At 40.7% G+C, this 26,565-nt stretch overlaps 1 long non-coding RNA gene across 1 annotated transcript in view; it reads left to right on the forward strand.

Annotated features, from left to right (window-relative positions):
• Positions 1-26,565, forward strand: part of LOC306835766 — a 51,166-nt gene that overhangs the window by 8,425 nt on the left and 16,176 nt on the right. The window contains exon 3 of the long non-coding RNA XR_013780692.1: positions 2,704-2,825. This is a non-coding gene — a long non-coding RNA (uncharacterized lncRNA). The remainder of the gene's footprint in view (positions 1-2,703; positions 2,826-26,565) is intronic.

Raw genomic sequence — 26,565 nt, forward strand, 5'->3', positions numbered from 1 at the left:
GGAAGATCTTGTCAATCGAGACATTGCCTAGTTTAAATAACATTTCCATTGGAGCTGAACATTTATCTTTTTTTCTGTACCTGTATGCACTTTGCCTGGATGAGTTCTAGTTTTCTCTTTTTGAAGCTCAGTAACCTTTATCCACAACTTCTACTTCATCAAAGTGTGCTGCTCGGCCATTTGAAATGTTTGATGCACTATAAAACCAGCATGAGATATTCCTGCTCACTGGTTATTGACATAAGATTTATTGATACGTCATTTGAAACCCTTAAAGTTTCAGTTCTCAATGTTCGGTGTGACATACAGAAGCGCTCTGATATGACAGCTGTGGGTTGAACAAATTACACAAAATTAAATAAGACGATGATTTATATTTGATAGGCTAAGACTTTCAGTCATAAACTATAAAAAAGGCAGCAGTTAATTAGTAATGCACAATTAAATTTTCAGAATGACTTATAATTAAAAATGGTCCATGTCTTTGCCGAGCAGCAGCTATACTGATTTGTCTTTCTTTTGTGGTTTCATATACAATTTATAATTTCCTGTCTGGTGGAGCAAGTTAAGTTGATACTTGTCAGGCCCCTCGACAAGTCTGATTGGAGATATGAAATGCCTCAAGCAAAGTTTGAACACAGAGGTGTTTTTGTTTATGAAATGGAGTTCTGTGTGTGTTCCTGTAGCACACATACTCACGTACTAAAAAACAGGGGCATGTTTGCTTTGCATATCCCGGATTCTCCAGATTCTTCCGCTGCAGTGGGACGATAGAGGCAAAGCAAAGAATATGATGGGCAAAAAGAGAAAAAAAAAAAAAAACTATGAAGGAATTAGTCAGTTAAACATCTCAGGGACTTCTTCCATCATTGTCTCCTCTGAGTGTTTACAACAAACCCGTCAAAGCATTAAAGTTTGCATGAAGCCACAGAGGACCTGCATTCATACGCTCGCCTGACAGGAATGCCCTAAAACTATTAAGTCTTGGCTTCCCTTGCACACTCTTTACTTGTTTTGCTTCCCTCTTCGATCTCTCTCACACACAGAATAATACAAAAGTGTTTAACAAAGGCAGATGTGTGCGCAAACATTCAGTCTGTGCGTGCGTGCATGCATGCAGACACATCCTTTTAAAGAGCATTTCATAGAACGTGCATCCTGCAGTTTGTTGTTTAACAGTGACTCCTGGACAGTCAGTACATCCATTTAAAAGTCAAATATGTCGAACCAATGTGAACCCGTGACCTCTGGTTAAAAGCTCTGACCATGGCTGTTTAGTAACCACTGAGGTCACATTAACCCTTAACCCTGCATAGAGCTCACATTACACCACCTTTCACTCAGCCCATCACTGTTACAAGATCAAATCATATCAGACTGTCTGATCCAGAACCTGTAGCTAATAGCCACCTCAGCCTGCTCGGCTGTGGGACTCATAATGGAATGAACAGAGCTGTGGACTTACTGCCTCTCTGCCTGAGGCTGTAATCAATTGCCCTCGTGTGAGGGGGGCCTAGCTGTAGAGTTCACCGCTTGATAAGAGGAAGCTGAGCAGGGACCTTCAGTTTGGCCTGATTTCAGGTTCACCATCAGATAAAAACACTGATTTGATCTCGCTGCTGCAGCACTCAGTGGAATTCTCACTATGTGCATGTGCATGTGTGTGCCGCTATACTCTTATGTGGCATTGTCTCTGTGTGGTTGTGTTAACGTGCAAAAATGTGCGAATATGAATCAAAGTGAATGAATCAAAGTGCATACAAACGTGCAGAAAAGTGTATCTGATAATATCCTAGTTCAAAAAGCTGCCTCGGAGCAACATTTTGTAGTAACTGCAGAGAATAAAGAAGTTGTGAGCAATGCATACTGTCCATGCCAAACAAATGCATCTCTTACTGTCGAGGTCTGAGATGACGACCGAAGCATCTGTATGGGTGCTTCAACAGCTCAGTACTTTTTTCCCACCAGTCTTTTACTAATTTTGTCTCTTAGAGTTACAAGAAACATAAAACAAGTATTCCCATTATTAAGTCTCCTATTTATTATTTTATACAAGTGATCAATTAATATTATAAATCCATGGATTATCAGAAAACGTAAAAGGCGTTAATCCCAGATTCTCAGAGTGGCTTTTCTAAATGTCTTTTTTTTAGGCCAACCAACAGTCCAAAAACTGAACTAGCTTCATGTCTATTCATAAAAAAACAACAACAATGGCAAATGTTTTGGCTCTGTACACATAAAAGCTGGTTAAATCCAAAAAATCTTGCATTTTCAAGGCTGTTTAGATTGAAGACTTTTTATTTTCGCTTCTTTTTATTGGTGTTTTAATATCTGCTTCTTATTATGAGACTCTTACCACAGTGCCATGAATGTGTTCAAGTTTAAAGTACTGCCATGTAAACTTTTAGTGTTTTGTCTAATGCTCTCATCCATCTATCCCACCATTACTTCCCCTTTTAATTGCCCAAAACACTTCAACCACTAAAGCCTCAACCTGTTCACATTAGATGAGCTCTGTTTGTGCTGTGATAACCTCTCTCAGGCGGATTCTCAACAGGAAGCCTGATGAGAGGGTATATTAAGGCTGTTAAACAGTTGAGGAGGGCTGGGGGCTTCTGGGAGCCCAAAGAGACAAGAGCCTTTATTGGAAATGTAATTTTTGTTTGTCTGCAATTACCTCCCCACTCATTTGTTTTACAGAGGCGGTTGTTATAGTGAAGAGAGAGCACGCTGGATCCTCCCAAGGATTGCTCTTCTGAGAGGCTGCAGTTTATTACAAATGGGAAAGCTTTCATTGCAGATTGCCCCAGCGCTGCAGAGAGGTACGTGACCCATATCAGGCGCGCTGGGCTCCGCTCTATAGGGTTGTATTCCCTCACAAACTACACAGTCAAAATTTAATTGGGTTTGTGTAAGTTTGCAGGAATACACAGTAAAATATGTGTATGAGTTCTGCGTATAAACAAGTAACTGTGAGCTATGTAGCAACAAGGGTAAGAAATGCTGTTTATACATCATGACATATGTGCACGTGTTGTAACAGAGAACTGGTGTACAATGGGCTTGCTCTTCAGCATGCTGGATTTTTGAGCTACAGTCTTTATCATTTTATCTAAATGCAAATCAATGAAAAGCAAGATAAGAAGGCAGCAGGTCATCTCGAGGAGCTTTATGGTGATAAAATATACAACCTAGAAGGAGAGTATGATTCTCCACGGCCATTATTAAACAACATATGTTTAGTGATGCTGCAAAATAGTTGATGAGCATTACTTAAGATCAAGTCAAATCAATGTCCCGGACATTGGGAAAAAAACAGAATGTTGTGACACTGACCAACCTGAAGTACATGATGACCTATCTCTGCAGATCCCCTTGTTCATCATCTGAAAACCTGAACGCTCTCTATACCAACATCAGTCAGCTGTCAGCGAACGCTTACTAGTGAACAACGACAGTTAAGGACTCTGGCATGAATCTTTAAACAACACAGAACACAGAACTCAAATATCTTTGATGGTCACCTTACCAGTACAACTCTAAATGACTGCTTAATGTGCTCCATAACACAATGCAATAAAATAAATCTTAAATATTTGATTTATGATGTAATGAACAATACTGGTTAACAGTTTGTTGCAATGTGACAAAGAATATAAACAAATCAGCTTTACAAGTCTTCTTCCAATCACTATATAAAATGTTTTTACATGAAAAAGATACCCAATAACCATCCCCCACGTTACATGTAACACACACACACACACACACACACACACACACACACACACACACACACCTACACACACACACACACACACACACACACACACACACAAACAAAAACATTGTATATCTATTTGCATCCCATTTAAAACAAAAGAGCAAATAAAAGACCATTAGACTGATTACAAATACAGTAAAGCAATAAAACAATCAGGTATCTGTTTCTGCTGTCGTTGAGGACAAATGCATGTTGTTCAGATAGTTACAGCTAATCAGTTTGTCATCAGTGAAAAATTCTTTAATAAGGTCGCTGCCCCCTGACCTCCAACCTTATAAAAGAACAGACTGGTTGTAGTTATTAGTCTGCCCCACACTGGGACACACCATTATCGCTCCTAGGATAAAGGCAAGATAAGGGGGGGCTCAGAGGAGGGAGTCGAGGGAGTAGGTAATTTGATTGGTGCAAAATTAGGGACTCTGCTGAGGCATTATGGGCGAGTTCCTGATGGGTCATTTTAGCTTCACTTCCTCCATATTTCTCAGCTTGATTAAAAATTGATCGGCAACGGCTATGTGAATATATTATTGGGGCCATTATTCACCCCTGACAGATAATTGGATGGTACACACAACTCTATTTTCTTTGGGGGCAATGCCATCACTTGTGTGGCTCTGGTGAGAGTGTGTGTGTCTGTGTGCATGTGTGAGTGTTTGTGTGGGAGAGAGAAGAAGATGGAGGCAGATTGAAGAAGAGAGTGCATAAGTACCGTCTAGATGGATGGTTCAGCTGAGGCCTTTTTTTTTCTCCTTTTTTTATTGTAAGCTAATAAATCACTCCCTCTTCTCTTCTTTCAAGCCATCCTCCTATTCCACCCCGGCTCTGCTGTCACTTTCTATGGCCGTGTATGATGGATATGTTATTGAAACATCATGCAAAGCATATAATCATTTTTCTGGTAATCATTCATAACCTTTTCTCAGGAGTTTGGAATAGGGCCATGAAATACAACGTTAGATAAAACCAACATGGATTTGGATTTGCTTTTCAGTTTCAGCTTATGCTCCATCTCAAATTCACTTATTACCAACGATTGAATTTCCTCTAAAACGCACTCTAGCTGTGGAAAATGTCTGTGAATAAGCCTGTCTGATAGCCGTTAGCTAGCATAGCTGCAGGCACACAGGGATATTGGAATGAGTTAAATGCAATGTGCGCTCGGCGGCTAATGCTATTTGCTATTTGCCCGAGGCTTAGCTTGCTGCCATTTTCACGCCTTCTTAATGTCTTAAACTGCATGAGGAATAAAATGGCTCGCACAACATGGTATGAACTATGCACAGTTCTCTGTTGGTCAGCAAATAATGAAGGAAAGTTATCAACAGTGTTTTTTGTTAGATATCTACTTTGACATTTTATTTGCAGTTTCATTTGCAAGTATGTGTGTGCAAGTTAAGTTTGTACATGTTGTCTGTCTTAAAAGAAGCGTTTTAGAGGTGTTCTGCTGCATTTTAATTGTCTGCACCACTTTAGATATAATAATTTGTTCGAAGTAGTTGTCCTCTTTTGTTCTGTAACAAAGAACTTAGCAAAGAAAGACAAAAGATTTGTAGAGTTTATTAGAACTGCCAACAAGCAAGCAAGGTCAGAATGAAAGTTTGCTAAACCCACACTGATTTGATGCTTCAATGTTTAGCAGACAACACAATGAGCAAAATGTGACAATTTTTCAAGGAAATATCGCAACAACATTTGTCCTGCATGACGCTAAAGATGTTGTACCTGTTAGTGTTTATCGGAATGGAAGGCCATGGAAATACTTTTAAAAAGTGAATTGGACTTTTGCAGTCTCAGTAATGCACTTCCTGGGCAGAGCTCGAAAAACAGGTCTGGTGTCAAAATCATGGTCTTAAATTTGTGGAAAAAAAAAACATCCGAGCAATCGGTAGTGAGATGGAAAAAAAAAGAAGAAAGGTTGGGAAGTTGCCAGGTGAGATTTTTTTTCATGTCTTACACCTCAGAGGTCGTAAGTGGCAGCAGTAGCCTTCTATCCTGGGTAAATCTTTTTTTTTTACAGAGGCAGTTATACCAACCCCCTCCCATGTACAAATCAAATTAGTGGCTATGATCTCACTGATGGAAAGGTCTCTCAGGAAATGACATGTGTCCGTAACATTATTTGCAGCAGCGCAAGCTCCCACATTATCCATGAAGTGGTGCTCAGCTTTACTTCCGCACTCTCTACTTTTTTTCTTTTACTCACCATGTCCCTCATTTGCTTCCTCTTCCCATTACAATCATTTTTCTTCTCTCTCTTCTTCCATAACTTTGATGCTACTTCTCCAGCCTCTCTCTTCCTAATTCTCCTCCTTTCCTCATCGTTTCCACTCTCTCTTTCCCTCCTCATGGGTGGAAAAACACAGCGTCTATACCCTCACAAAGACGTTTCTCCTGAGTGGAAATTACCGGCGGAGATTAATAACGACATTAGGCAGTAATGATGCTGCACTGAATGAAATATTTATTAAAGATCCCTCTGCTAGCAATTAGCGTGGCATGTAATCGTTCAGCACAAGAAATCAAGATGATTGTGCCGCAGTCCCCCAGCCCCTTATCGTTTTCTTCTCAGACCCCCACCCTGCCTTCATACACAGTTGAAAACAACCCCCTGTGCAGCCTTGACTTCCACAACCCCCCCCCAATACTCTCATGTCTTCTCTCCATGACAACAGTAGCTTTGGGAGGTTCGTGGAGTCTGTATGTGTGTGTCGAAGGGTGGTAATGGTGGTGGTCCTTGCGCGTCCAATCTTAATTACAGGCCCCTCTGCTTTAAGCGGGGAGGGAGGGCGACTACAGGCAATTACACTGTCAGGGATACAGACTTCAGGAATCGCGGTTGATTGACTCAGGAGGACGTCCAAGTCAGACCTCAGGTGCGTCAAAGAGCTCCGGCGTTTTTCGCCTCCGTTCCAGAATCCTGCCAAGTTGTCCGGGGCAGGAGCGAAGAAGTGAGGAAAGCTTATTATTGGATGCTTGTCTTGCGTCTCGGAGTTCTCTCACTTCCACTTCAATGCCTAAAGGGACAGGTTAGCACAAGTTGCGAATGAGTTTTCCATCTAAGAGATTTCACTTACAAAACTTCTTGGACAAACTTTTTGAAGACGTTCGACCTACCTATGCAGCAAAGATATACAAGCCGCTTCAGTTTCTGGTTCTGAATTATGTCAAAAATGATTCATGTATTCAATGAAATTGAAATAAAATGATCCCCTCATGTTTGTCCTCGAAGGTGTTAAAATCCCACATGAATCATTTCAAGGATGAGCTGCCCTTGAGGACATGCGCCCTTGTTTGTGTTCACACGAGCATGACCTCATTTTCAAGTTGTCACCTGAGAAGGACAATGGAGAGAAGGAGGCATGAAGGGACAATGAGGAGCAAAAGGGTGGATGAGGGTGGGTGTTTGTTGTTACAGCAAAGGGTCGGAGGTCAGATAATCAAAAGTGTCCGTTTATTGGCTACATCATCAAACCTCAAGGAGCTCATCAATGCAGCCAGCCAGGCGTGTGGCTCAGCTAATCAGCTCTCAGGCCGGTGTTTAGCTGTGCCTATGCCATCCACCGAATGACAAGAAAGAGAGGGAATGACTGAAAGAGAGACACAGGGGGGAAAGGAGAGCTGGTTGGGAAAGGGGGGGGGGGGGCATGAATCAGAGCTAATGTAATAGTAGTTCACTACACAAAGGGTGGCGGGGAGAGACGGATCAATTTGCAATATCGTGAGCTGCGGCCCCGGCAACAAAGGCAGGACATGAAAGCAAGCACATTAAGTGATGCTCTTGTATGAACTCTGGCAATCAATAAACATCAGGGCAGGGGGGGGGGGAAGCAGAGTGTGTGTGTGTAAGGGAAAGAGAGCAAAGAAATGAGAACAAGAGGAAGAGTAAAAGAGAGGGATGGAAGAACAAAAGACGACACAGAGTGATGGTCGAAGATAACTCCCACATCTAACCACTGAGTTCTTTGTTTGACAAACTTTACCGCGGTTCTTCACTCAGATTGTTAATTAGATAGTTATCTTTAGCCCTTTGATGGATTAGATAAGCCCTTAATTAATCTTTGAATCTAATTAACTTTCTTGCTATTAATAGGTTTTGCCACATTTTTGTACCTTTGACTGTCAGAGCACTGGATTGAGGATTCACAGTTCAGGCAGATGGAGAATCACTGACAGTTAGAAAAAGTTGCGTTAAAGAAAAATAAAGTCGGTCAAAATATATATTTAAAAGAAAGCCAGTTAAAGTAGTAAATGACTGGCAGAGTAATTACATGTTAATGCTGTGTAGTGCACATAGATGCCAATTTGCTCAAATGTTTTCATCATAATCAATCATAATGTGACTTTCCAGCCCTTTAATGGTTTACACGCTTTCATTGCCAGTCAGACTGATTTTTTGATTTTCGTAATTACAGTTTACATCGTCTACTTCTGTCTTAAAAGTACAACAGCATAATTAACGGCAAAAGAAATAGTAAAATAAACATATCACTGTATCTCAAAAATGATGCTCTGTATTATTTAAGAAACATGTTGAAAGAATAGCTGTAAAAGCACAACTCTTTTTAAAAAAAACAAAAAAACATCCAGTGTGTATAATTCCTTTTGCATTTTGTTCACTATTGACTTTAGCTTGTAAGAAGTATTTATAGTTTCTATGTCAAGACAGTATTTCCTATAACCTCTCTGCAGAGGTAATTTCCCTTTGGGACAATAAAATCTACCTTGACCTTCAGCGTAAGAATGTGGATCATGTGAGGATTTGACGGAGGACAAGGTGAGGTTAGGTGTCACAGAAAACAGGATTTTACACCTTTATGAAAGGCAGTCCATAGCTTTTTATGTATGGATCACTTTGACAAGGAAGCCTTGGAAGCTTCATTGATACAGTAGCTCCATATCTAACTAAGGGATGTGTATGATGGGAGTAGTATGGTTGCCTTCATTATTTGAGTAACATTTAAACACAGAATGCATCATGTCAGCTGTGACCAGAAAAAGCCAGGTCCGGAAGTACTTTGACAAGAACAGATACAACAATGTTTGTTTTTTTAAGGCTTCTGATATGCATTATTCGAAGTTCATAGAAAATATAAAAATATTTTCCTCAAAATTGTACATTTTGAATGTTACAAACTCCAAAACACCAGACTTTGTGTGCTTCACGCTATTCTCGTCTTGTCACCAAGCCTTCAGTGTTGATTAGCTATTACTTGTGTTATGTCCAGCCAGAAGGATAGTGTTGTGGGCCAGCCATTAATGGTGAGTGAAAAGAGTCTCAAAAGGAAAGACACACCTGCAGTGAGGCCAAGTAGAGCACTTTATAATTAATTAATTTTAATACCAATTTAAAAAAAAGGAGGCAGCGATGGAGATAATCAGCGAAATTGAATAATTAGCAAGGTCACCCACTCTTTGGAAGCCTGTCATTGGTGGCCACCGTGCTGGTAATGCCCTTCAATCAGGTCAGCTACATGCCTTATGAACAATGCTTATCATTTATAAGATCAAAACAAATTGGTTATACAAAAAAATCACACCTCTACAGTCTGTGCTAATAGATAAATGAACTAACGAGACCATTTTTTTAAACTAGGCTGTAAACATGTTAATTTCTGCTGTAAAAACTGTCCTATAAGTATATTTTCCATTATATAAGTTGGAACTTGTCAAAAATTCTGTGTGGTGACATTGCATCTGAAAAAGATTAGCGTGACTTCAAAACAAATGAATTTCCCGTTCTAAAGCAGTCACAGCATGAGACGATTGAAACACAATCAAAAACAGTCTACCGGTAAGTGTAGTTTGTGCTTTCAAAGGCCAATTGAGAAAGTGAGAAAAATAAAAACAAGGTTAAAGCGCAAAGCGAGACAGAAAAGGGACATAACTTAGATAACTTGTTACCGACACCTAAAATGTCAAACTGTTTAAGAGTACTTTAACTGAAGTGATTTTTTGTGTTATAAATGTGTTTTCAAAACTCATTTAATGCTTTTGCAGGGGACATTTAGTAAAAAGGAAAATACAATTACACTAGCTTTCCTTCATGGTGTCATATCTCACTCTACTTCATGGACCTCTGGGTTTGTGTGTGTGTGTGTAACTGGACCTGGTTCCAAGCCATTGTGTTAGTCTGACAGAAGCTTTTGCCCACTCTTTGATGCCCCCTCCAGAGCTTTCAGTTAAGGGCCCTGCTCACACACACACACACACACGCACACACATGCACATACACACTATCTCCCCGCTGGGTCCAGGGCGCTTCATTTGCATTATGATGGCAGTCAGATTAAGTACATTCCAGTGCACACTAAAGGGACTCAGAATAAAACATACACACAATAATACGCACACAAGCGCACACACTTGTCTTTGGGCCAGTAAGGCAAGCTTCGAACAAAACTGGTGCCCAGTGAAGGGTACCAATCCCATTACTTGCCCTCGTCCTCTGTTGCACCTCCCTCTGCAGAGAACAAAGGACAGAGACATGGAAAGGATCTAAACCTCAGCAAATCAGGGCGGAAGGAGGAAGAGGAGTGCCGAGCGACGGGAGGAGAGAGGTGAAAGATGAGGAGAAGGGCGGGCATCAGGGTGGGGCGGTTGCTGGAGAAATAACTCTGAGAGTCAGCTGGAGGGACTAAGCTCATTTAGATAAATCGACATCCCCAGCTGAGATAAAACCAATGATGATTTGTACTGTATCTTCGGGGGATAAAATCCATTCTATTGGATTTCATTGGACCCGGCATCCTGGGATTTCACAGGCCCTGGCACAGAGAGATTGTGTGGCTCCCAGCGTGGAGGTTCGCGAAAGAGGGGAGGAATGGTGACTCCTCCTAGGAGTGGGGAGAAAATTCCCATCATTACAGGGAAATGTCAAACACAACAGCCTAGAGGGTGGAGTAGACGCTGTGAGAGGTGATGTCGGGGTCTTTTGGTCTCTTTCACTTTTTTCTGTCTCCTTTTCCTACCAAGCTTTCTCTCAGAGCAAACAGACTTTCAAAAGTCAGTGAGCCATCTGCTGGAGAAGTTGAGATAAGTACTGAATATTCAGCTGTTCTAAACTTGCATATAATAAGACATAAAACATAACAGTTTTTTAAATGAGTGCAATCATACCGGGGAGTTCCAATGCCAATATAATTTCCTTTTGCTGTGTCACAGGTTGTAAGAAGTATACATGTTGTAAAGCAAAGGATGTTTTCACTCCTTTGCTTTGAAATTGATCAGCAACTGAAAAGGCTGTTATAAGGTGAGAACTTGGGCATGTTAAGTAGAATCATGAAACACGGGACATGATGGAAAACTGTCCATTATGCCAATGGGTGGTAATACACATGAGGTTTGCCTTGATGTTGAGAGCTGAGAGAGTGAGAGCTGTATCTCAGACGTGGGAAAGATGTAACTATTGGGACGTATCATTAGTGGTGTACCTTTGTATCAGGGATGATTCGGCCTTTCAAACTAAAGGGGGGGTGACAGATTATTTAAGACAACCACAAACCAATACAGTACTTACCTGGATAGTCATTGTGTGTGTGTGTGTGTGTGTGTGCGTGCGTGTGCGCGTGTGAAAAAATAGTAAGCATATAAAAAAAGTGTATATTTTTGTAACAAGAAAAACAAGACAAAGAAATATGTTTGCGAAAATTTGTGAATTTGTCCATTCAAATAAAGGAAAAGAAAAAGAAATGTTTGAGTGTAAGCCTTCATTCACCCTAATGATACACTGCAAAGTTCCTCTGGGTCTATTTGGCTTTGATGGCAGCCATGCTTTTCCCATTAATAATAAAGGCGGTATGATCGTTCTCTGCATTAAAAACTTCTACATTTAGATTTAGATCCGTCCTCCCCACCATTCAGAGCCCTGGGTAAAGAGCCCTGAGTCTGAAAAATTAAAGAGTCTGTAAAACCCTCCTTACAAATTAAAAAGTAATTAATGTCTCTACCTTGAATGTACAGTACCAACCTCTATCCTTGTGGAAAATATTGGTGCGCTGTAAAGTGGTCCTTTCACAATCCTGCATTTAAGTAGAGGCTTAAGAAGAAGCAGTCTCCACCTTGCTTGAAAACTCCATTGCATTAAGGCAATTAGACCATCTTGGCCTAAATAATAAACTTGAAACCCCACAGTCTATGTTCAATATTTCATCTGTTATTCAGGTACTGGGAGTGCTTCTATAGTGAATACACTTTCTCCACAGCATGGCTCTGTAATGCAGGTATTTTTCTAGGGAAGCTTTTAGGGGGTAGTTAGGTAAAAGCCGTTGGAAAGGCCCTTCCCGTGCCCGCTCTATGGGCTGAATAATGAATCTTTTACCTGCGTCCTGTGCAAAAGTTTCTTAAGCATATCTAGCTGGCCAGATGGGATGTAGAGTTAATATTAAAGGTCAGATTCTCTAAGAAGTAGACTGAAAACTGCAGGAATGCCATGAATAAACTCTCATTGTTTTCAGACAAATGACGAGGCTTTCCAACTTGATGAAATGTTAAGAAAGGGCGTTTTTATGTGATTAAAATGTCAATGTGGAAACGACACGTAAGCCACAAAGAAGGTGTGTGATGTAATATTTCACAGAGTGTTTTTAAAGTTATTAGCATGAAGCTGTGTCCCAGACCTTTTGCTGCTCTGGGAAATAATCAACACTTTAATTGTTTCCAGGATTTCATGCTAATTTCAGGATTCATTCTGATCTAATCATTTTGGCCTCTCTATATAGACATCATGGTAAAAACATCACTTGATTTTACAAATTAGATATTGATACAATGCTTTATCCATCCACTGATCAAGTTGTTGATTTGACTATGAATCTGTGTCTTGCACAATGTTGACTTGTCATGTTGGACACTCGGTATTAAACGTTCATACAGTGATGTAATGCTTTTGGGTTGACCCCCTCCCCATCTCTCTGATGTGCAACAATTTCATGAGAAATAATAAAAGTAGTCGGTGCTAATGTAAAAATAACCCTAACCCTAACCCTAACCCTAACCCTAACACTTTCGATAGGAAGGTTATCTTAAAAAATACCGAAGTTATGGTGGACTGTTTTATTTCTTTACTTTCTTTTACCCACTACAATTTTTCAAGGCCCATAGATGTGAAAGGTCTAATTGGAACATGTTATGGGAAAGATGTAGCACGACGCATCAAGAGAAATTTGTGACGAGGTTTTAAAATGCAAGTACAGAAAAGTTCAGAAATGTTTCTCGATGAATCGCAGACTTGCACTCATAAAGTCAACCAGCAGGCCAAGGGTCAAAGAAACAGGGATCCAACACACTTTTACAGGAGGAGTGGCCAAACTAGCACAGAGTTAGCACTAATTAGCACTGGTGGGTGCCCTGTTAAATTGAATTTAACGACAACACAGCAGTCTCACTGAGTGCAAACTAATCCTGGACTCTCGAGCGTTATGGTTAATGGGCCTGAAAGAAAATGATGGCCTTTCAAAAGCAAAACCAATTAACACTGAGTGAAGATGTCTGGTGCTGAGCTTTCCAAATCTCATAAGAACTTCTGCCCTTGTGTTATATAACTGGATTTCTCTTCATTTTGAATAATGAAGGAGTCATGGAAGCATGAAATGATATGGCTATCATAACTCTGAGGCCAATGAAAGAAAAGTGGAATATGTTTCACACAAGGGCCAGGGATTCCAGAGAGTAATGTTTTACGCCTGTAGATGTACTACTGCTTCACTTTTGTCTATTTATCCAAAGAAATAGCTTTCATATCGCCTGAAACATGATTCTTACAATTATCCCCCAATCATGTAACATATAACTGCTTGGCAGAGCTCTGATAAATGACTTAAAGGTCAAGTCAGTCGAAATGTAGTAGAAATGGGCTCTCCTCCTGGGCTCATCGTCACCACTGTGTGGAGGTTTTTCAATGTGTACTGAAAAATTACACGGGGCAATAAAAAGAACTGACTAGATTTCACTACATGATAGTGATTTAATCACCAAACAATTGCAAATCAATGTCTAAAAAAACAGGATTGTTGATATACATGTCAACTTGCTTAAAGTCTTCTTCTCTGATTTATTTGCACATTACAGCATAGCTTGGTACATTTCTGCTGCTGGTAGATCATTCAAATAGTGTCAACTCATTGAAATACATGAACAAACCTGTTTATAAAGTTGCTCTATAGTGGTCATAAATTTTATGAATAACATTGAAGATGTTCTTATAGGAAGGTTTTAAGAAAAATGTTCTGGATATAAATCATTTATAATTTTTAGGTATTCTGCGTGTTTGGCAGGACAATCAGAGAAGGGGGTTGTTTTCCATTATTGGACTGTAAAATGTGATGTTTTACTCATTCTCAAACTGCTCAATGGCCTTTTGGAAGTCTTTCTCCCTCTACTCTGAAGGAGAACACATTTGGATCTACACCCATGAATATTAATGAAACACAACACTACCTTTTTCAAGTCTGTTGTCACCCAGTCAAGTTCCTTTTCCGATCTCGCCTAGAGTTGGCCTGGATTCCCTGTGTGTCCTGAGATTCTCCCTCCCACCTGCTGTGCAGAGAGGCGTGCTGGGATTAAAAAAAACCCCCAAAAAACACTGGCCACACTTCCAGTTAACAGTTTAAATGTCTGGTGCACATTTTCAAAAAAGTATATGTTTTATTTCTACAACTGTCTATTTGAAAAAAAGTTTGAAAGAAATTAAATATAAAACACTTTACAAGTTGTCTAATTTCTTAGAATGAAAAGAGGTGGGGGTTTTTTCTTGCTGGAGAGTGCCTCTTAAACTTGACTACATTGAGGAAATACAAGTCTTTGTGAGATAGAGTGAAGTCTTGTGAGACCTGGTGGATTTCTGTAGTATAGAGCCCATATATCAACGTAATTAAAGGCTGGTGTAATGACGCAGGGCCTCAGCAGCATGATTTCTGTCTGATCGCCACGCTGCTTCATTAAGACCACTCAAGCTAACGAGCTGTGGCTGTAATAAAGTCCTCCCCCCGGTCTGCCGCAGTGATGAAGGAGCTACCCAAAGCAGGCTGAGCCAAGGCCCGAGATAGAATTAGTACTGGAAATGCTTCAACTGAACTTACTTTGTGACTGTTGGTGGTTGGGTCAAATTACTTTTTATAGAAGACTGTCCTGTAAGTTTAATTCATCACGGACACACAAAAACCACTTCAGAAATATAGGTATTTGAAAGTATTTTGTGATTTTTAGAATGAAAGAAACTTACTGTAAAAGCATCAGACCACAGTTATTATTATGCTCTAGTTTAATACTTCATTTTTATAAACTGCAGGCTGTCAACTAAGTCTTAACAATAGACACAAATTAAGAGATTGCACTCATAACTGTTTCTTTACAATTTAACTTGCTACAACATGCAACAGCCATCAGTACACACATGACTTGGAAAATGAAATCCTGTGTTACTAGATAGGATAGTTTTCCCACCATCACTTAGCTGTAGGGTATCAACAAGTTCAGATTTGTTCTTTTTACAGAAGAAGTGATTATTGATAATTGGCAATTAAACTTATGGGTGATTATATTTTTTGCAGGCGATCATCAAACCCTCCACAAAGGTGGTGGCTTATCAGAACTTTGTATTTTAATTTCATACATGTGAAAATATAGTTTTTCTGGCTTCTTCTTCAGCTTTTAAAGGCAGGAGAAGGATGAGGCCATTGTAGGTGTTCATAAAACAATTTATGGAGATCATGTATACATTATCGTTAGTAAAGACCTTGTTGGGCATTACCCTTACCGTACTGTAACATGTTTTAAAAGGGTGATTGTAGGTCCTTTTTTCTTATTTTCTCATTCAGGCATTTTAGCATCTAATCAGGTCTTTGCAAGATTTCAAGGAATAGTTGACACAAAATGCAAGTGTATCTTCCGGTCTCAAGACTGTGTCTTTGTTGCCACCTGCAATGCAAGAGGTAAATAATCTTGATTGTAAATTAAAAGAAATGGACGATATAGTTGAGTGAAAATAGCTTTATATTAATGATAATTGTTTCATTATTTAAGTACAGGACCAATTAGCTTTATTATTAGCTTTACTGTAGACAACCTTAAGGTTTGTAAGAGTCCATGTGTACCTTAAAATCTTAAATCTTTAACATTTTATCCACACTAATCCGTCCAATCATTTGCCAGATGCATACCTGGCCTCCTCCATGCCACATTCAGCTGCTCTTGGGATTCCTGAGACATTCCCACACTGACTGAAATATGTCGACCTCTTCAGTATTTTATTGGTCCGTCCTAGGGTGTCCTTCTTGACAAAAATGCCCTGACTACCTTCACTGTTTAGTAAGCATCAACTGGCATCTTATGTGGTGTAGGCTACGCCACTGCATTAGGCAAAATATGAAATATATATATATATATTTATGGCAGGTCCTTGCTGGAATTTTATGATCTGGGTGTTAAATATCCAATAGATATATTGGTTCGTAACAGTTTTTTTTTTTTTATGTTATGAAGTGCCTTGCAGAATGATGAAAACAAACCCAGATACAGCATACTGTTTGACCAACTTCACTCGTACAGTGATTAAAGTAATCCCAGCACTCTTGCTTCGAATGGTGACTGCAGTTGAGTCATCACAGCACATTCTTTGTACTCAGCAGTGTATTTTCGCCAGGAAAAACTACACACAACATTTCCAATTTGTTGCAGCAGCCTCTGATTTCGCCCAATTTTCTCCTGGTTTATGCAAATGGTCTGCTGTGATTAGTCACACAATATAACATTAACCTGTGAATTAAAATTCCTCCATGCAATTTGATGGGTGATTTAATTCCAGCATCGTGCCTACACCTCCCTCCCACGCCTGCCTCTGCCCAGTCCTCCCTGTCCTCATCCTCCTGACACCTCCCCACACACACCCTCTTGTCTCTCTCTCTTTCTCCACTCGCCGTGGGCTAATCCCATTATGAATTCTTTATATAGCCTTTTTCCTTAATGATCAGTGGGGCCTACTCCAATCCTGATTACTATTGTACACTTAGCACTACATAAAGCAGGGGATTAATATGCCCCGCTAGGATCGTTGCTATGGATCCACTGGTTGCCTTCCGAGGGATGTTGCTGCCGCTTCAATTGGCCATAAATCGCTCTCCCTGGTGGCTTCCCACATACCAGACAGGCCATGGAAGAATAAGGAGTGAATCCCCCTCTCTCGTGGATGTCCCTCTCTCCCTGGACCCAGACGAAAGTGATCTGCTCTATAATTCATGACCCAGCGTTTTCCCTTTCTTTCCCTTGCAAATGTTTTCTCTCTTTCCCAAAGGCGCTGTAGTAACCGTCCTCCTCAGTGTCCTTTGCCCTGTGAAATGGTACTGTAGGAGTGGGTGAGCATCCTACATGGATACACATCATGAACAAGTGATTTTGAAGATGTAATGTATTCTGAAAAGAGCTATGTGATGTCAAACATGGACATGGAGAGTGTAGGGTGATAATGGGCTCAGCTTCGTTCCCTGGTTTTCAGGGAGGAATTCTTTGATTGCTAACAAGCTGTTTCAAGGCAACTGCAGGAAAGAAAATGTATGGTTAGAACTTTGAGTTTCAATTTAAGAAACATCATAATGCCTTTAATCCTGGTATACATTTCTATAGGTTCAATTTACTGATGCCTGTTATTCCCAAGCCGTATTTAAAATTACGGTTGATCTTGACTTTTTTTTCCTATAGATAAATGTTACAAATGTTGACTCACTCTCAGTGTTTTGCTTTCATCTTGGCAGTTACAGTGTTTTGTAAAGCTATTCCTTTTTTTTTTTTTTTTACCCCTCTCTCCCTCTCTGGAGAATCCCAGTTTGAAACTCTACAGCAGAAAGAGACAACACACTAAACTAAGAAGACTCTTCAAGCCTTCGATGTGTTCTGTTGGCTCCTGTAGCGGTTAAGGAAGGTTTCTCTTTTCATTTGGTGTGAACACATCCCTCCTCTTTCTTCTTAGGTTTACAGGGAACACTGAGAAAAGTCAAACAGCGTAGTTTGAGGCAACGGCTCAGAGAGCTCGGGGGACACCTGCTGAGAAACAGCGAGAAAACACCTCTTTTTGATTCTTGATTCTTTGTAGTTACAGTCGATTCGCTGAGTGTCTTCATCACAGAGCAGCTTTTCTCTCTCTCGCTTGTGTTTTGCAATAAACCAGAAGTAGAGGTGATAATTTTATCACTGAAGTCTCTCACAGTTGTGTGAGAAAAACGTGTGATTGCACTATATTTTTCATTTAGTATGTCTTTTCTTTGCTTTATTAGACTGTGGCAGTACCAAGGCACAGTAAATACTGACCATCAATCAAAGCGTCACCCTGGACACAGAACATAATAACCTTGTAAAGATAACATCCATAAGTAACACCTAACTTCATCACCTGCACTTCATCTCATATGAGCTTTGCAAATGTTTTGTGAGGAACCAACATGGACAGAGTAGAACAATACAACTGTCGCCCATGTATATACAGTATGGTGCACAGATAGGAACTGTATCAATATTGATCCCTTTGGAAGGTTCCCACAGGGAAATTCAGATTCAAGCAGCAGGGTAGCACCTATAACAGGAGAAGTACTCAAGAGTACTCATGCATGCGCAAACCTCAGAGCTTCTTAATGTAACGTTCCTCCTTGATGACATCATCAGCATCATTCGTGCTTCCTTTGACCGTCTTTTCCTCCTCTCAGTGGTGTGCTGAAATCCCACAAGCTAGATAAGCTAACCCATAGCTAGCAGCAGCTGTGTGTGACTGTGTGGCATCATCTCTAACAAGCCAGGACACATGTTCAAACAACACAGGCTGATGAAGTAAAAGAGCATGTATGTCAAATTAACACGTGCAGTTTGGTTTGATGGCGTACATGATGTTACGTCAGAGAAAAGAGGGGGACAGTTTAAATGTGTGGAAAAGTTGCATAATGCAGTGAGATTGGGCGACAAAGATTGTGACGAATTAACCATCACAACTACCTTGAGGGACTGATTAGCTGCTTTTTATTAAAAAAAGATACTAACAGTATTAATGCTATGAATTATATCATTTATGAAAAGTTACACATTGTAAGTACAGAGGAAAATGGTCAAAATGCACAAAGAGTTTTTCCTGTCTTCACCCTCCTTTACTCCACCTATGCGTCTCCATCTTTCAATCCTCGAACCCCTGCAGCATCCTCGTAACTCACCCCCTGACAATGTCGAGCCTCATTGCCCTCTGTGGGTGTGACATAGTGCGTTGACTCCAGCGCACACTGTGGACCCTTAGAATTGTGGTTATACAGTGTGTGTAACGCCCCATAATGACACATATACACAAACACACTTACACACTGTCATGCCGGCCAGGACCACCACCTGCCCTGGCCTGTGCTGCCTTTCCCCCAGCCAGGGAAGCTCATGCCTGGGCACTCTGGGCAGCAGCCCAACCTTTCACATCCAGGTCCAGGGCCAAGAGACAGGGGCCAACAGCTGGCTGTGTGCAGAAGGAGCCTGGAGGCTTCCACAGCAGATGAATCACCACGGATTAATATTTAACTCCAGACTCCTGCTCCCCCTCTAGCATCTCTCCTTCCTCTCTCTCCTCCCTCTCTCTCTCTCTCTCTCTCTCTCTCTCTCTCTCTCTCTCTCTCTCTCGTCTTACAACCTTCCTTCTCCCTTCATCCATCTCTCCATCCCCCAGTCCTGCAGGTAAGTTGGCATATGCTCAACAGACCTATGCTGTGAATTTGTGAGGAGTATGCTCTTTTTCTACTACAGAGGCATTTGGTTACAGAGTGTTTCCAACTCAAGCATGTTAGATCACTTTTACTCCTTCATTTTTAGGGAACAGGCGACAGCAGGGAGCAGTAGATTCTTTGAAAAGTCGCTTCAATTCCAAAGTTTTTGCTTCATTTGAGCAGTCAAAAATATTTCATGTTAACAAATATGTTTTTAATATTTATTGCTTTGGAGGAACCGATGTGTGGGCAGCTTCAATGTTGAGCTGAGGTGAGCAAAAGGCAAAGTTTTACACCCGCAAGTTTCAGGTAGTAGTTTTTATTTTCAGCACCACCAGTTCACAGCCTGGTAATTGATGAGTGCTCTGATATTAAACAGGCATAGATTTTAGCAGGTACTTAAAGCAAGTCATGGCTGAAGTAAAAAGCTTCAGTGCTGGTTCTGTAAGCCCAGTAGCATTAGCAGCAACCAGAGCCAGGCCTTTGCTGTAATAGCATTCTCAGATGGGATCCGTTATGATGACTGCATGCCTGCCTCGCTCCTCCAGCTCTGATTTTGTGATTAAAGCACCAGACCACTTTCCTTCCAGACTGTCATAGCGTTCTTCCATTTTTCATCTTCTGTCCTTTTTTCCTGCTTACTCTCTTGTTCCTCTTTATCTGTGTCTCTAGATCTTTTATTCTTCTCTTCTATTACCCCTCTTCTTCCCCTCTATATGTGCATATATGTTTGTGGAGATATATTGGTCCCCTGTGGTTCCCTCTCATTCGCATGCATGTTCTGTGAGCCTCAGCCATTCGAGTGTACATAAAACCTTCTCTTTATGGCCAGACATAAAAGGGAAAGGAGGGAAACTGAAAAGAGATAGATTTTCTTCTGTTCCTTAAAGAAGGGATGCTCTGATCTTGCTTGTAACGGATTAACCTTTGAAGAACCCCCTTTTCATTTCGCCTTTTGTTTCTCTTTCGCTCTTGTATCGTCGGACACAAAGGCAATTTTGTTTGGGCTAAAAAGGGCAATCTACAGTTTTCTGTGTCATGTTGTGACGCTGAATGAAGTATGATTTTTTTTCTGTCTCCGTCTTGCTCTTCACTCCCCTCGTGTCCCTTTTTAATCGCGGCGTTCAAGGGGAGCACGGTGGCGCATCGCTGAGTACGTAACCAACCAACAGGCCAGTGGAATTGTGGGAATTCATGGGAATCGCTGTGGGGACGGGGGTTCTTGCAGGACCACTTCCTGTCTGTCTGATTCAGGGACGCTCAGGGGTGCTGGAGCTTCCCTCCACGCCATCTCTGACTAGGCCTCAGCGGAAAATTTGTCTTTGTATGAATCAGGACTGAATACACTCAAAGGGGCCAGAAAACTTTGGAGTCCCCATTGTCTTTCACGCTGACCAGGGTCCAAATATAAATATGCATATTCATAAGCAATAGTTCAGTTTTCATGCCTCCCCCTGTAACCCCTCCCTACCCCCTCTTTATTCATCTTTTTCTAACGTCCTCCCATCTCATTTTCTATTCCAAATGAGGCCTTCAGCATATGAGAGGTTATTGTGTCACACCCCTTAAGGTTTTACACTTGTAGAAAAGAAAATCATAATTACATCCTTTGCCTGTGTTATTCTGTGATTAGTATCGGATGATTATTTCTGGAAATTGAACACGTGTGGATTGAGGTGAGTCTCAGTGGGCTTTGGATAGACAAAAAGTACTTAACCGCTCAGTTTTCCACGAGGTCAATGTGATATTATTTCCTCTGAACTCGTCCCTGTAGTTAAATTGTGAGAGACTAAATCCCACGCTGTCTAGCAGAGAGCCCTCACTTTCTTGTCAGCACTCGTACTCAGTGCAATCACCAACACCCTAATAGATCCTGATCCTGCTCACTGAATGTGAAACATGCCCTTTTAAGAAAAAACACGGCACTTTAATATCTGTAACGGGTTTTTTCGTCCAGTTGTGGAGGATTGGAGTGGGCGTTCACTACTCGGTGAAAATCAATGGTGCTGTTACTAATCACGGTTAGCTTCTTCTTCTCCACAGAGTGATGAGAAGCTACTGGAAAGCCCTCATTGCTCCAAGGGATACAGTTACATGTGAAGACAGGGAACATCAAACTTTCACAGTGCAGACAACTGAGAGGAGCTGTTAGATCTTTTCAGCCGTGAAGCGCATGTATTTAAGAGAGAAACATTGAGAGGGGCGGAACACCGTGTTAAATGTCATGTTAGCGCACTTCCGTAAAGATCTTTTTGAGGAATTTGTTCTTTCATGAGAGAATTCGGAGTGAAAGGAAAATTGGTAAAGACAAAGAGAGACAGAATGTATTTATAATCTGAATTTAAATCCACAGCATGTGCAAGAAGATAGTGGCGTTTAGACCTTAGTCTGGGCACCAGTGAGAAGCCAGTACTGGTTTGAGAAACTTTGTCGCACTTCATATTTTGGTTTTTGAGTGTATAGGGGACTTTCAGGTGTGAGTAAGTGATTGTACAAAACTTTAACAGTGGGTAAATACCAAGCTATTCTCCTGATGTAGATAACATTTTTTTTCATGGCACTGTTAATTTTCTTCAACATCTACAATGTAATACCAATACTCTAATGAGATAACATGTCATAACTTAATTTGCTATATAGACCACTTTGGTGCTAGATCCAGTTGGTGACACTTCCAGCGGACCACAATCGACGTATAAAGAAACTGTGATAAAGACATGCCGTGCTTTTTGTATTTATTGTTAAGGAACATACACAAATTAGAACTAGTCATTATGCTCTAAAACTGAGGTCAATGTTTAATAGGGGTAGGAGGGGCATAACTGACTGACCTTATTCCCCTAGTTTCAATTTGGAATCAGCTCACTGACTGTGGGAGGACGCTGTCTGCCTGACTGTGTCTGATCTACACACAATGACAACAGCCTGGAAATCTGGACGTGATCATTACCAAGGCCTAGAGTCAAGGCCATTAGCTCCACTTCCCCCTTCAGTCAGTTATTGGTCGTCTGTCAGGGGGGCCCAGTGTCCGAGACCTGTCATAGTGAAAGATGAAGGGGTCCTTGCACTCTCCAATGAGCCGTCCGTGGAGATGCCCGCGACAAACGACCCATGAGCAGAGACACACCTTTCATCAAGGAGAGCGATGGGAGCTTTGGGATAAGTGTGTGTTTGAGTGTGTGTATGTGTGTTGTTACCTCCATCCTTTAAGTACCCTTCCCCCATCCCCTGTGATCCATATCTACTCTTCATTTCAATGCAGAAAGGCTTTAGGATTGCTGCCCAATAACCTGAGAAATGAACATACAATGCACACAAAGATGCTAAAACAGAAAGTAAGGGTCAGTCTCAGGAATCTAACTTCACAAGACTGGAGTGTGCATACTGTCACAGACCTGTCAGTAGCCAAATACTTGCCAAGCACAGAATTGTTGGAAACAATGTTTATTTCAATCAATCAATGTTGTTTGCAATGGAAAGTGAAGAAGAAACATTGGTCTTCATTGGTTCACAGAGTAGTCGCTGAAATTGGGCCTATAGAGTGTGAGATACAATATCAATTTTTATTAATTAAGAGATTGAGTAATCTCGTTGTACAATTTGTATAATGACAATAAAGGCATTCTATTCTATTCTATCTTTAGCCATGAAAAGCTAAAACAACCTTCAAAAGCTCCTATTGGTCAATGTTTTTGTAGGAGAGAAACGATTAGAGAGAAGAAAATGTTTTTTGCTTTATTCAAGGATTTTGCACAGTGACTAAAACTCTGAGTCACTCTGAGTCCAGTGAGAGTCGAGGGTGATCACACTGCCTGAAGGGAATGTATGAGTCACCAGAGAACCTCAATGTTTCAATTATCAAGAGATCACACAGTATCTCCTTCATGCATATCAATTAACAACCATTTTATTATTTTCAGTCTGCTTAGTCATCAATGGAAAGGGATGTGTTTTTAAAATGCTGCTCCTCACCTTTAAGGCCATCCACAACCTCTTTGACCTCCTGCACTTCATCACACCCGGACACACTCCCAGGCCTTCTCCTTCCGTTCTACTCACTGCACCACCCGCCCGCCTGTCCACCATGGAGTCCAGAGCCTTCAGCTGCTCTGCCCCCCCCCAACACACATCTGTAATATTAACTCTCTCTACATTTTTAAATCTCATCTCAAAACACATCTTTTGAGACTGACATATTTAGACTAATCAGTATACACCCAGTCTCATAGGTCCTTTACACAATGATCCTGTAAATGTGTCTTGTTAAGTTAAATTCATTGATGTTTTGTGTACTTTGAAAGGCACCTTTAAATACATTACTACCCACATTACTCAACTTCTTGTACTACCTTTCAAAATATTATTCTCTCCTATTCCCACCCTCCGGATAGGTTTGAGATAAAAACAGTCTTCGTTCAATGGTCATATTTTTCCTTTCCATCACTCTTTCTAATTTTTAACGGCTGTCTCCATCTTCCCTTCTCCCTTCAACTTTATCTACCTTCCCCCTACATCTCCCCTCATTCCTCATCCACCCCTCGTGCACCTCCTTTTGCTCCTCTGTTACTGTCTAGTGTGTGTTGTCAGTGCTGCGGTACACTTCAGGCAGAAAAGTAGGCCAGGATTACTCTTGCTGGCTTGTCCCCAGTGAAGCGTGTGTTGCATATGTGTGTATGCCTATATGTGTGTGTAGTTGTGCGTTCAGGCCTGGGAGAGAGTGGGCATACAGGCTGGCCAGCCAGCAGTCAGGGAAGAGTTGGGCATATGGAGCCTCAGTATTGGGCCAGCAGGTATTTTTCATCGTCTGCTCTCTCCTCCTTTGTTTAATGTTTCCCTGCTTCTCGGCGTCCTGGCTGCAGAAACCTGTTTGTGCTGCCAGCGCAGACCTACACTGTGATATAAACTTAGATGGAATATCATTTCTGTCAGATGAACATCTAGGTGGGCTCAAAAGTAAAAAAGAGAGCATGGGTATATGATAGTTTTGACAGGACCCTACGGTATATTCACAAAAGTTCTCTAAACTAGAAATGACAACATAAACTCTCAGGTTGAGACAATAAAAGTTCCAGACGTTGAGATTTAGAATTCACTTGTATTGTTACATTTTGAAAAACATTTCTGCATTTTAGAAATGCATATCCTGTTCCATATATCCGACTTGGCACAAAGTACTCAGTGCCTGTTGGATCTTGAGCCGTCATAACACTGTTATGTGAGCATTCATCCCTGATACTTAGTGTTAAGTATTTGCTGATACTATTTGCTATTTTCACATAATAACTTTATTGAAACCAGCAGAGTTTCTGTGGGAGGAAAGAAATAATGGTATTGCGTTGCTAAATTGACAGACTTGCTGATAACTAATGTCCTATTGTATACAGCACCAAATAGCTGACATTGTGGCAGCAAGCTTTGTTCTTTCATCAGACACCGACATCAGACTGTATGATCTGGATGACTGCAGTAACACACATACACACACCAGCACACATACACAGAAAGACCCTCCATTTCAGTCCTTATAGCCTCAAACTTAATTGTTCTCTTAATTAGGTTGCAGAGCAGTGCTTATGGCTGGAGGGAACAAGTGTACGTACTGTAAGATTGTGAGCTTGTGTATGACTACCTGTGTATGTGTTGCCACGATACAAGCATGTGTGTAAACGTGTATATGCATGCACGGTATTTCTTTTGCCTCTATGTGTTGCATGTTGTGCCTGGAGGAATCCAAGCTCTGATATGTGAGCACCAGTAGCTCCACGGAGAGTGATGCTTGCCAAAACGCCAATTCCCTCGAACAGCCCCATGCTCCCCTCCTCTCATCTGAGTTTTTTTTTGTCCACAAATCATCTTGTGAATCCTATTAGATTTGCATTTTAGAGCAATATTTTTGTTTAAAAAGTAAAAATAAAAAGAAGCGAGCATCATGAGCAATGCATGCTTTGGGAATTGGCCTACGTTAGGCTTTTGGAATGTAAGCTTGTTTAAGAACGATACCTGAAAGTTATCAATGAGGCAACATGGCTTGCTGAAAAGGATGAAAGGAATACAAGTCTTGCATCATCTGTAACATTATACCTCATCAATAGACTACATACTGTAAATTGGATTGTCACCATGTTCACCCAATGATTTGTAGACTAACCCTTTAAAGACGAGAATTTTCTCCATCTCTATCTCAGCTGTTTATTCAATTTAATTGTCTTTATTAATTAGGAACTGCATATATGTAAAAGCTTAGTGTGTATACAGTAAGCATACATGAAAGCACAGCACAAGTACATAGAGCACAAATACAAATACGATGTCCATAGTTCACTTAACAGAGGTGAGTGAAGCTTGTATACTATAAAAAGAAATGTAGGACAAATAACCAGTGAACATTGTTCAAAGCAGTTAAAGTATTGTTTGGTAAAATGAAATAGCCAGAGAAAAGAGAGCAAATGTTAAGACAGTGTACAGCTTTTTTCAATCTCTGCCGAGTAGATGGCAAAAAAACCTTTAGAAAAACTCCAACTCTGAATGGGCAACATTGTTGAAGTTCCACCCGAATTTTCTTTTAGGTGACTTGACAAAAAAGCAGCTAGTTATTGAACCAATAAATCAAGCCCGTTGCTCTTTGAGACTTAGATCAACCTTACCCCAAAATGATCTTTTATTCCAACGTTGTAAGTCTACTACAAAGATATATAAATGAAATCATTCAACTTCTCGGTGGAAATACGTATGATTGAAAATAGAAAACGGGGCTATGAGCAGGTGAAAGTGTTTAACGCTGGGTAACATAGCTGTGCAGGTGAAAGTGTTTAGTGTTTGGTAATGCAACCTTTAATGCCCCCCCCCCCCCCCACCTCCCGCATTTGCAGCTGTGCATGATTATACTTTCTTTCCCTCTCGTTTTTTGATTGCTTCCCCATGTGTAGATTAGCCAGGGATTGGACTTTTTATGAAGCAGAAAGTACAGTGTGCTTTACTGATAGCGTCTTTCTTTATAACCTCACTGCAGTCATTGTAATAGTTTGTTTTAGCTAATCAAAGAAAGGACAATATTAAAAGGCGTTA

Source organism: Symphodus melops (assembly GCF_947650265.1).
Source record: "Symphodus melops genome assembly, chromosome: 15".
Classification (NCBI taxonomy): Eukaryota; Metazoa; Chordata; class Actinopteri; order Labriformes; family Labridae; genus Symphodus; species Symphodus melops.